The sequence below is a fragment of the Myotis nattereri genome (assembly GCF_964212035.1).
Source record: "Myotis nattereri genome assembly, chromosome: 2".
NCBI classification, from domain to species: domain Eukaryota; kingdom Metazoa; phylum Chordata; class Mammalia; order Chiroptera; family Vespertilionidae; genus Myotis; species Myotis nattereri.
In genome coordinates this window covers 184,582,213-184,591,128 of record NC_138076.1, presented here as the reverse complement: position 1 = coordinate 184,591,128, position 8,916 = coordinate 184,582,213, and positions in this window count along the sequence as shown.

Genomic DNA, 8,916 nt, shown 5'->3' with positions numbered 1-8,916 from the left:
TTAAATCAATGTAAATCAAGTAGATTAAATGTCTTTCATGATTACCAACATATTTGATTCTTATCTTTGTCTACAAAATAAATTTAAGTATATAGTTTATTATTCATTCAGTTGGTAAGAAAAAAACTATATGGTTAATAAAAAAAATAGAGCACTAAAACAGTAAATATAGGAGCCCAATTTATCAAAACGACTGTCTCCTTTACAGAATAATTTGCTGGTGTTGACATAACCTCTGTTGAGTCCTGCAAATACAAATTCCAATAAAACCAAACAGAAGGGCATGCTGACAAGAAGTGAGGATGGGATGGCAGGGTGATGACAGAGAGTCAGGCTTGCAGTGTTCAGGCTCAGCAACCCTGTGATTGGTTCTTCCAGGAATAAACAAGCCCCAGGATAGCCAGTTCACAATAACCAAATCACATTGTGACACTTTATTCATTTATAGCAAGTTCCAGGTACCATGTGCTTGGTTGTAAAATAATCATTCTTGGGGCCACATCCAATCTGCCGCTTATCAGCTATGCAAACTCAAGCCAATTTCTTAACTAAGTTTTGGTTTTCTGACAAAAATAGGAAAAACACCATTTACATAGGGTACTTAGTAGAGTGCCTGGCACTATATTTACCACTTTATAACTGTCAGTCTTATTTATAAGACATAGTAGTCTATTAAAAGCACTTCTGGTTGTTACTATTGCAGAGGAAATGAAAGAGAGGCTTATTTTTCTTTAAATTTTTTGAATATTGTGCCACATGCATATGCTATCTGCTCAATGGCCTTAGATCAATGAAAATATTTCATGACATACTAATAAAAGTAGGTAACATATAAAAAATAAATAAATAGTACAATTGATTCAGTGTTATACAAAAAATAGATATGTATTTCTCCTAGTGAAATATATCTATACTAATAAAATGGTAATATGCTAATTAAACTGGATCAACCCGACCTCTTCCAGACATCTGACTTCCTTCCAGATAAAGTCATGGTGGCAGGGGGCCAAGGCAGAGGTGGTTAGGGGTGATCAGGCCAGGACGGGAGCAAGCAGTTAGGGGCAATCAGGTTGGCAGGGGTGGGCAGTTGGGAGCGATAAGGCCGGCAGGGGAGGGCAGTTGGGGGCAAAATCAGGCTGGCAGGGGAGGGCCGTTGGGGGCGATTGAGTCAGCAGGGGAGGGCAATTACGTGGTGATCAGGCCTGCAGGAGAGCAGTTAGGGCGCACTCAGGCCAGCAGGCAGGGGAGCAGTTAGGAGCCAGTGGTCTCGGATTGTGAGAGGGATGTCCAGCTGCCAGACATCCCTCAAGGGGTCCCAGATTGGAGAGGGTGCAGGTCAGGCTAAGGGACACACACCCTCCATGCATGAATTTCATGCACCAGGCCTTTAGTATAAATATAAGACTGAAATAGATACAAAATTCTCACAATTGTTTTCTTTAGGAGGTACTGATGATGATTATTATTTATGTGCTCTTTTTCTTTACTAGTATTCTACAAATTTTCTGCAATAAACATGTATATAAATTTATATATATGTATACACACATATATATACATATATATATATATATATATGTTTACACAGAATAAGTAAACCAGTTTTTGAAAGTTTAATCACATCACCTTGTGATTATTTCATTCATTCTCACTCATTATTTTGCTATTTAGAAAATTTTGATCTCTGTCTCTCACTTGGGCTTTTGCCTCAGGCACAAGCACTCTCAGCAACACATCATCTCCTAGTGACCCCTCACAGTAGACTGATATAACTCTTTTGATCCTATTATCCCAACATGAGGGCATTGTGCCAATTCTTTGCTTTTCCAGGGTGAATGCCTTTTTCAAAATTGCTCCCTGAGTCAACAAAGGGGAAATAAATGGAACCACCCAAAATATGTCTGTGTGATCTTCATTGTCCATGATATCTGGATGAATCCCCCTCTTTCCAATATATGTGAAAAGAAAGGCATTCACATATGCAGTATGATCTGGATGGGAATCAGAGAAAGTTCTCTGCTTTCTTAATAGTCTGAGAATCCCTGAGTTCTCTCCTCTAGAATTTATATTAAAAGCATAAATTGGTGAGCTAAGAGCATAATCAATGAGAGAAAGGGAAATGGGGTTTCCCCAAGATGGGAGAAGAAATCTCGAAAATTCCTGATCCCTAATTTCACACTCACACTAATGTGTTATCATTCAATAAAAAGACATGAGAGGACAATTAGAAAAAGAAAGATTTGTGTTTGGTTTCCTTGGCAAGTATTCCAGCAGAGGTCGCTAGATACATGTAGAAAACCACTCTTTGGTTTTGACATTTCCCAACCATCTTGGAAGTCTTTAGGATTTTGAAGGCTTGATTGGCCTGCTCCTGCATATCCACACAGGTTCAGTTAATGTAGTTATGAGTACCTACTATGTTCAACTTACTATTCTAGAAGCTGAATATATTTTCAATGAACCGTAGACAAGTTCCTCCTTCAGTGAACAGATAGACATTAATCATGTAAACAAATACATAAATTATATTGTTTCAGATGCTGCTAAGTTTCTGAAGAAGAAAGACTACAAAATGGTACAAAGTGCCATTTGATAAAAATTGGTGCTTTGGCTGGGGATGGACAGGAAGACTGCTTGGAGGAAGTGATATTTGAATTGAGACACAAATAATGAGAAAGAGACAACACTTGAGATCTGGGAGGAGAAATAGCAATGCTTTTAACACTTACAGGGACAGAAAGAAGACCAATGTGCTTGGAGCCCAGAGCATAATGAATGAGAGAGACTCTGGTGGGGGAAGTCAGAGAGGAAAGCAGGGAACACATCACAGAGAAGCTGGTAGAGAGCTTGCGTTTTATCCTGGTTGTGATAGGAGGTCATTGGATGGTTTTAAGCAGAGGAGTAATGTGACTACTGAGACTACAGAAATAGGATTAAAATTAAGAATTTAATATGTGGTCATAACCCTTGGCTTCATGAAATTTACATTGTGGCAGGGCAAGCCAGTATTAAAGAAGTAATTTAAGGACTTTGAAGGTGGTGAATTATATACAGTACTGTGAGAGCATATAATAATAGAATTAATGTGATCTAGAATATTAAGAATGACTTCTCAAGAAAAATAAAAGGCATCCAAATGAGAAAGTCAAAAGGAAAAATATCACTATTTGAAGATAGCATTTTATTATATGTAGAAAACACTAAAGACACCATCAAAAAAAGCTGTTAGAACTAATTAACTAATTCAGTAAAATTGAGGAATACAAAATCAATAAGCAAAAATCTGTTGTATTTCGCCGAAACCGGTTTGGCTCAGTGTATAGAGCGTTGGCCTGCGGACTGAAAGGTCCCAGGTTCGATTCCGGTCAAGGGCATGTACCTGGGTTGCGGGCATATCCCCAGTAGGAGATGTGCAGGAGGCAGCTGATCGATGTTTCTCTCTCATCGATGTTTCTAACTCTCTATCTCTCTCCCTTCCTCTCTGTAAAAAATCAATAAAATATATTTAAAAAAAAAATCTGTTGTATTTCTATTTACTGAGAACAAACTATCAAAAAATTTAAGAAAAATTCCATTTATAATTGCATTCAAAGAATAAAATACCTAAAAATAAACTTAACCAAGGATGTAAAAGACCTGAACTCTGAAAACAATGAGACATTGATGAAAGAAATTAAAGACAATTAAATGGAAAGATAGTCTATGCTCCAGGATTGGAAGATTTAATATTTTTAAAATATCCATATACCCAAAGCAATCTAAAGATTTAATGCAATCCTATCAAACTTCCAGTGGCATTTTCACAGAAATAGAACACATAACACTATAATTTGTGTGGAACCATAATCACAAAAGACTCCAGTAGCCAAAGCAATCTTGAGAAAGAAGTGCAATGCTGGAGGCATCATACTTCCTGATTTTAAACTGTATTACAAAGCTATAGTAATCAAAAAAATGATATTGCCATAAAAACAGACACATAGATCTGAGAACAGAATAGAGAACTCAGAAGTAAGCCCACACATATAATCAATTAATTTATTGATTGAGGCTAATTTATTGATTGATGCAATGGGGAAAAGACAATCTCTTCAATAAGTGGTGCTGGGAAAATAGGACAACCACATGCAAAAAAAAAAAAAGAAAAGAAAAGAAAGAAAGAAGACCACTATCTTACAGCATACACAAAAATAAACTCAGAATGAATTAAAGACTTATACATAACACCTGAAACCATAAAAATCATAGAAAAAAATTTTAAAAGCCCCTTGAAATTAGTCTTGACAATGATTTTGGGGATTTAACACCAAGCAAAGGCAAAACAACAACAAAAATAAATAAGTGGGACTACATCAAGCTAAAAAGCTTCTGCACAGCAAAGGAAACCAACAGAATGAAAGGGCAACCTACCAAATGAAAGAAAATATTTACAAATCATATATCTGATGAGGGTTTAACATTCGAAATATGTGAAGAACTTCTGCAACTCAATAACAAAAATATTCCATACGATTCAATTAAAAAATGGGCAGAGTATCTAAATAGACATTTTTTCATATTTGATTTATTAAAACTCCAATAAACTTACTACTTATTATATGGGTTGAGGCAGTGGAGGAAAGTGTCTATAAGCCATTTAATCTTTAAATGACATGTAAGCATATTATTGAGCTTACAATGTGTTCAATATTAACATACAATAAAAATGCCGTCTTATCTATCTATGTGGATATTACATAAAAATAATATTTATATATAAAATTGGTCTTCTTTTTTTCTTTAAATATTTTTATTGATTTTTTACAGAGAAGAAGGGTGAGGGACAGAGAGCCAGAAACATCGATGAGAGAGAAACATCGATCAGCTGCCTCCTGCACACTCCCCACTGGGGATGTGCCCGCAACCAAGGCACATGCCCCTGACCGGAACCGAACCCGGGACCCTTCAGTCCGCAGGCTGAAGCTCCATCCACTGAGCCAAACCGGCTAGGGAAAAATTGGTCTTTTTTAACTTTATTTTTATTGTTGACACTATTACAGATGTCCCCATCCCACTCCCCTTTGCCTACCTCCTTTTAATCTAAAAATATATCCTGCTCATATACCACTGAACTAACATTTATTAATAGCCTCCTTGTATCAAGCATTGTGTTAGCACTCTTCTCTCTCCCATTTCCCTCACACTATTATGAAGAATAAAAGCAAAATGTAATAAATCTTTAAATTTTAAGTAATCTCATGATGTCTCCTTGCAAAGGCCTTGACAAATATGTGTGTGTGCGCGTGCACGTGTTATTTTTGTCTACTGTTAAAAATATCCTGTGCATTGTTCTTAGAATTACATAGCTGATTAGAAATGTCCATGTAAGTGTTCTTTGTGAATTGAAAGCACCAGCTGCCTGGTATCAGGTGGGAGTCACAGCTTCCAGGCAACCATCTAGTTCCTCATTGCTAAGAGGACTTGCCCGGCAACCATGAGTGTTTTGTAATGTGGGTAAGCAAATTCCATGTAATTCAAGCAAACAAGAGATAACTTGGGAAGTGAGTTATCAACACTCCCTGACTGATTGTTTTCCTCTTGGGAGAAAAATTGCCTGTGTTACTTAACCTTTCTACACTTCAGGGTTTTCTTATTTTTTCTTAGAAAGCTGTTTTCACGCCAAACTAAATTCATTTCAGGATAATTTCACTACCTATATATCTGTTCTTCTCTGATCCCTAGTAATAAAATTTCTTGATTGTTTCAAAATAAACTAAATTAAATCTGTCTTCTGAGGATGTAAGAATTTGTATTTTTCTACTCCATATCATCCTGTTAAATCTCTTGTTTTTTTTTTTTGTTTTTTTTTTTACATTGTAAAGCCTATTCTCTATTATCTCCAGGCAACTACATTAATATAGGGTATTTAAAGAGAATGATGGTTCTTCCATCATTAGCTTTTATGCATTTCAAGTTAATCTAGAAATAAGGAAATACATGTCTCGATGCTAGATTCTGAAACACAGTGTCTATTCAGAAACAGCCTGTTTCATTGCAAGGATTTGAAAAGAGACACCGAATTTATTTCTTAGTAATGCTTATTATATAGTATACAATGAAAATATCTTATATAGTGTGACATTTATTAGAATTGCAACTTTCTCACGGGAAAATTACTAGTCCATGAAAAAACTTGGGAAACTGATTTCTATAAACCAAGCATGTCGTTCTTACAATCTAATGACCTGGTTGGTACAGATTGTCTTACTTTATAATCCAGCAAGAACACTAAAAAAAAAAAAAAATTTTGTTAGAACATTCAGAACATTTGTAAAGGACATTTTATGAAAGAATAAAGCCTTTTTGTTATTTTCCCACGGTGTGGGAGGCTGGGGGGAAAAAGTGAAACAAGAAAACAATTTATCAAATTTCTGAAGACTTTAATGTTCTTATTTTTTACATTGAAAGCAATTAACATTTTTACTTTAATAAACAATATGGTAACTTGCTTCATAAGTCATAGAGTATAAAAAGTATACCCTAAAATGTTCCCTTTTGTCTGTTTGGATCTCATGACACTGCTCTTCCCCGACCATCACCCGTTAACTCTAAAAGTACATAGGCCTTTTTTGTAACTTTACAGTTCCTTAATGTACATACAATCAAATATTAAATATGCTCTTTCCCTCTCCATTTTTTGTAGAATTCTTTTCACTTACCAACATGTCTTTCTAAATTGATATGTGGCAAAAATGCTCATATTTGTACTCTATGGAATATTATTTCATTGAATGAATTAATATGTTCTATAGGTGGGTGTTTCAATTGTTTAGTATCTTTTTCTATTATAAACAGTGCTACCTGACTAAACAAATATATATATTGTGTTGTTCTTGTGCTAGTATGTAGGATTAACTCCCCAAAATGGAACTTCTGAATCAAAGGCATATACTTTGATAACTTAAATAGATATTGCTCAGTTGCCCTCCATCAGAGTTATATTAATTCATGCTCCTTCCAGCAATATATAAGTTCCATTTCCTCACAGTTATGCTAATAGAATTTGTTATCCAATATTGGGGCTTTTTTTCTATTAGGTGATAAAATATATCTGGATGTTTATAACTTGCACTTCTTACAAATAAAGTTGAGAATTTTTCACATATTTCATAATAATTTGTGAATTGTCTTTTTTGTGAGTTGTCTATTCACATCCTTTTGATTGTTTTCCTATATATTTTAAAAAATCATTTTCTAAGAAATTCCACATACATTTAGCCTTTGCCTGTGATATGAGTTGCTATTCCCCCACCCCCAGTTCGTTGTTGTCTTTCGGCTTTGCTTATGTTGCTTTTTACAGGCAGGCAGCTCTGTTTTTGTGGCTGAATTGATTTGAACCAGTCTCCCCGTCCCCCCCCCCCCGCCCCCCCCCCCCTCCTGCCAATGACTAGATTTGGAGACTTAGTTACAAAAGTCCTCCTAAGTTCAAGGTAATAAAGAAATGTATCATATTTTCTTTTAGAACTGACATATATTTCTCTTTCTGCTTTTAGTCATTCTTTTTTCTAGTCATGATCTTGAGTTATAATTCTTTCCATTTGTCTTTCCTGAGTCCTTTATGGCTAAATGATCTGTCAGTCCCAGAAAGTGTGATTTTCGCATTTTGGATACTGACCTATGGAATATCTGAATCCGTGTATTACCTGGCCAGGTGTCACTGGGCATCTACTCTATTTGAAAGGAATGTGAGCAGTTCCATTTTCTGTGTTATCCCAGAGAATAACTAAAGCGCTCTAACTGAATATGTGAGGACTCAGTTTTTCCTCGATTATACAGCATCTTGTCTTGCAATTTATCATTCATGTCTCTCTACTCAATCAGATAGAAGGTTATTTGCTAACAGATACTTTGCTTATGGTTGATTGTTCCCAATAAAGTCTATTGTTCCCAATAAAGACAGAGTGTGTCACTAAGAATTAGGTCTGGCTAGCTGCGAAAGATGGAGTGATAGGGGTTTATTTCCTCGTAGTGTAAAGGCAATTTGGATGCAGGCAGTCCTTGGTAGAGCCGTTCCATGAAAACAAGGATCCAGACTTCTCCCATCCCTTAGCTCTGTCATCCCAAGGGTTTCACCTTTCTGCTCATGGTCCAGGACAGCTAATAAATTTGAGATTATGGTAAATATCTATATCTAAAATGTCTATTCTCCTGTAGGATGACGAGAATATGTGGTTGGTTTTTGTCTTTGTCCTTATTTGGCAAAATAAAAAGTTGGCAAACTTATGTTGAGGCCCCTGTAGCTCCTTCGCCACAAGTACTCATTTCCAATCCCTGACAAAGTTTCAAATATTTTAAATGGGTCCATGAAAAGTCAAACTTGGAAACTACTGGCTTGGAAACCAGTATTCATCTAGAAACTAGAACAATGAATTAGAGACATAAATGAAAATAACCTTTCTCCTTACATCTAAATATGATCGTCATACCAAAAGGTGAAGTCATTTCGGTAATGTGAGCTGAGAAAGGTACTTAATAGGTGCCTGACTCAGTCTCCCTTTCTGTAATACAGGAACATCTTCATAATATGCTAGAGCATTAAATGAAAGGATGATTTCAATATTATTTTATGAACTGATATAAAAATGAAACTATAACTAGTATTTACTGAACTGTGTATACTGTGCTCAAGAGCACAGATTAAGAAACCATATGCCTGGGATAAACCCCAGTTCCACTTGGTGGCTGTGCAACCTCTGTGTGCCTATTTCAGTTTCCTCATCTGTAAAATGGGATTCAAATATTTACTTTAGGACAAGGATTCTCAACCAGGGGTGATCTTGCTCCCCAGAAGACATTTGGCATGTCTGCAGACATTTTTGGTTTACACAGCTGGGGGTTAGGGTGTGTTGCTGACATCTAGTGAATAGATGCTAGGGA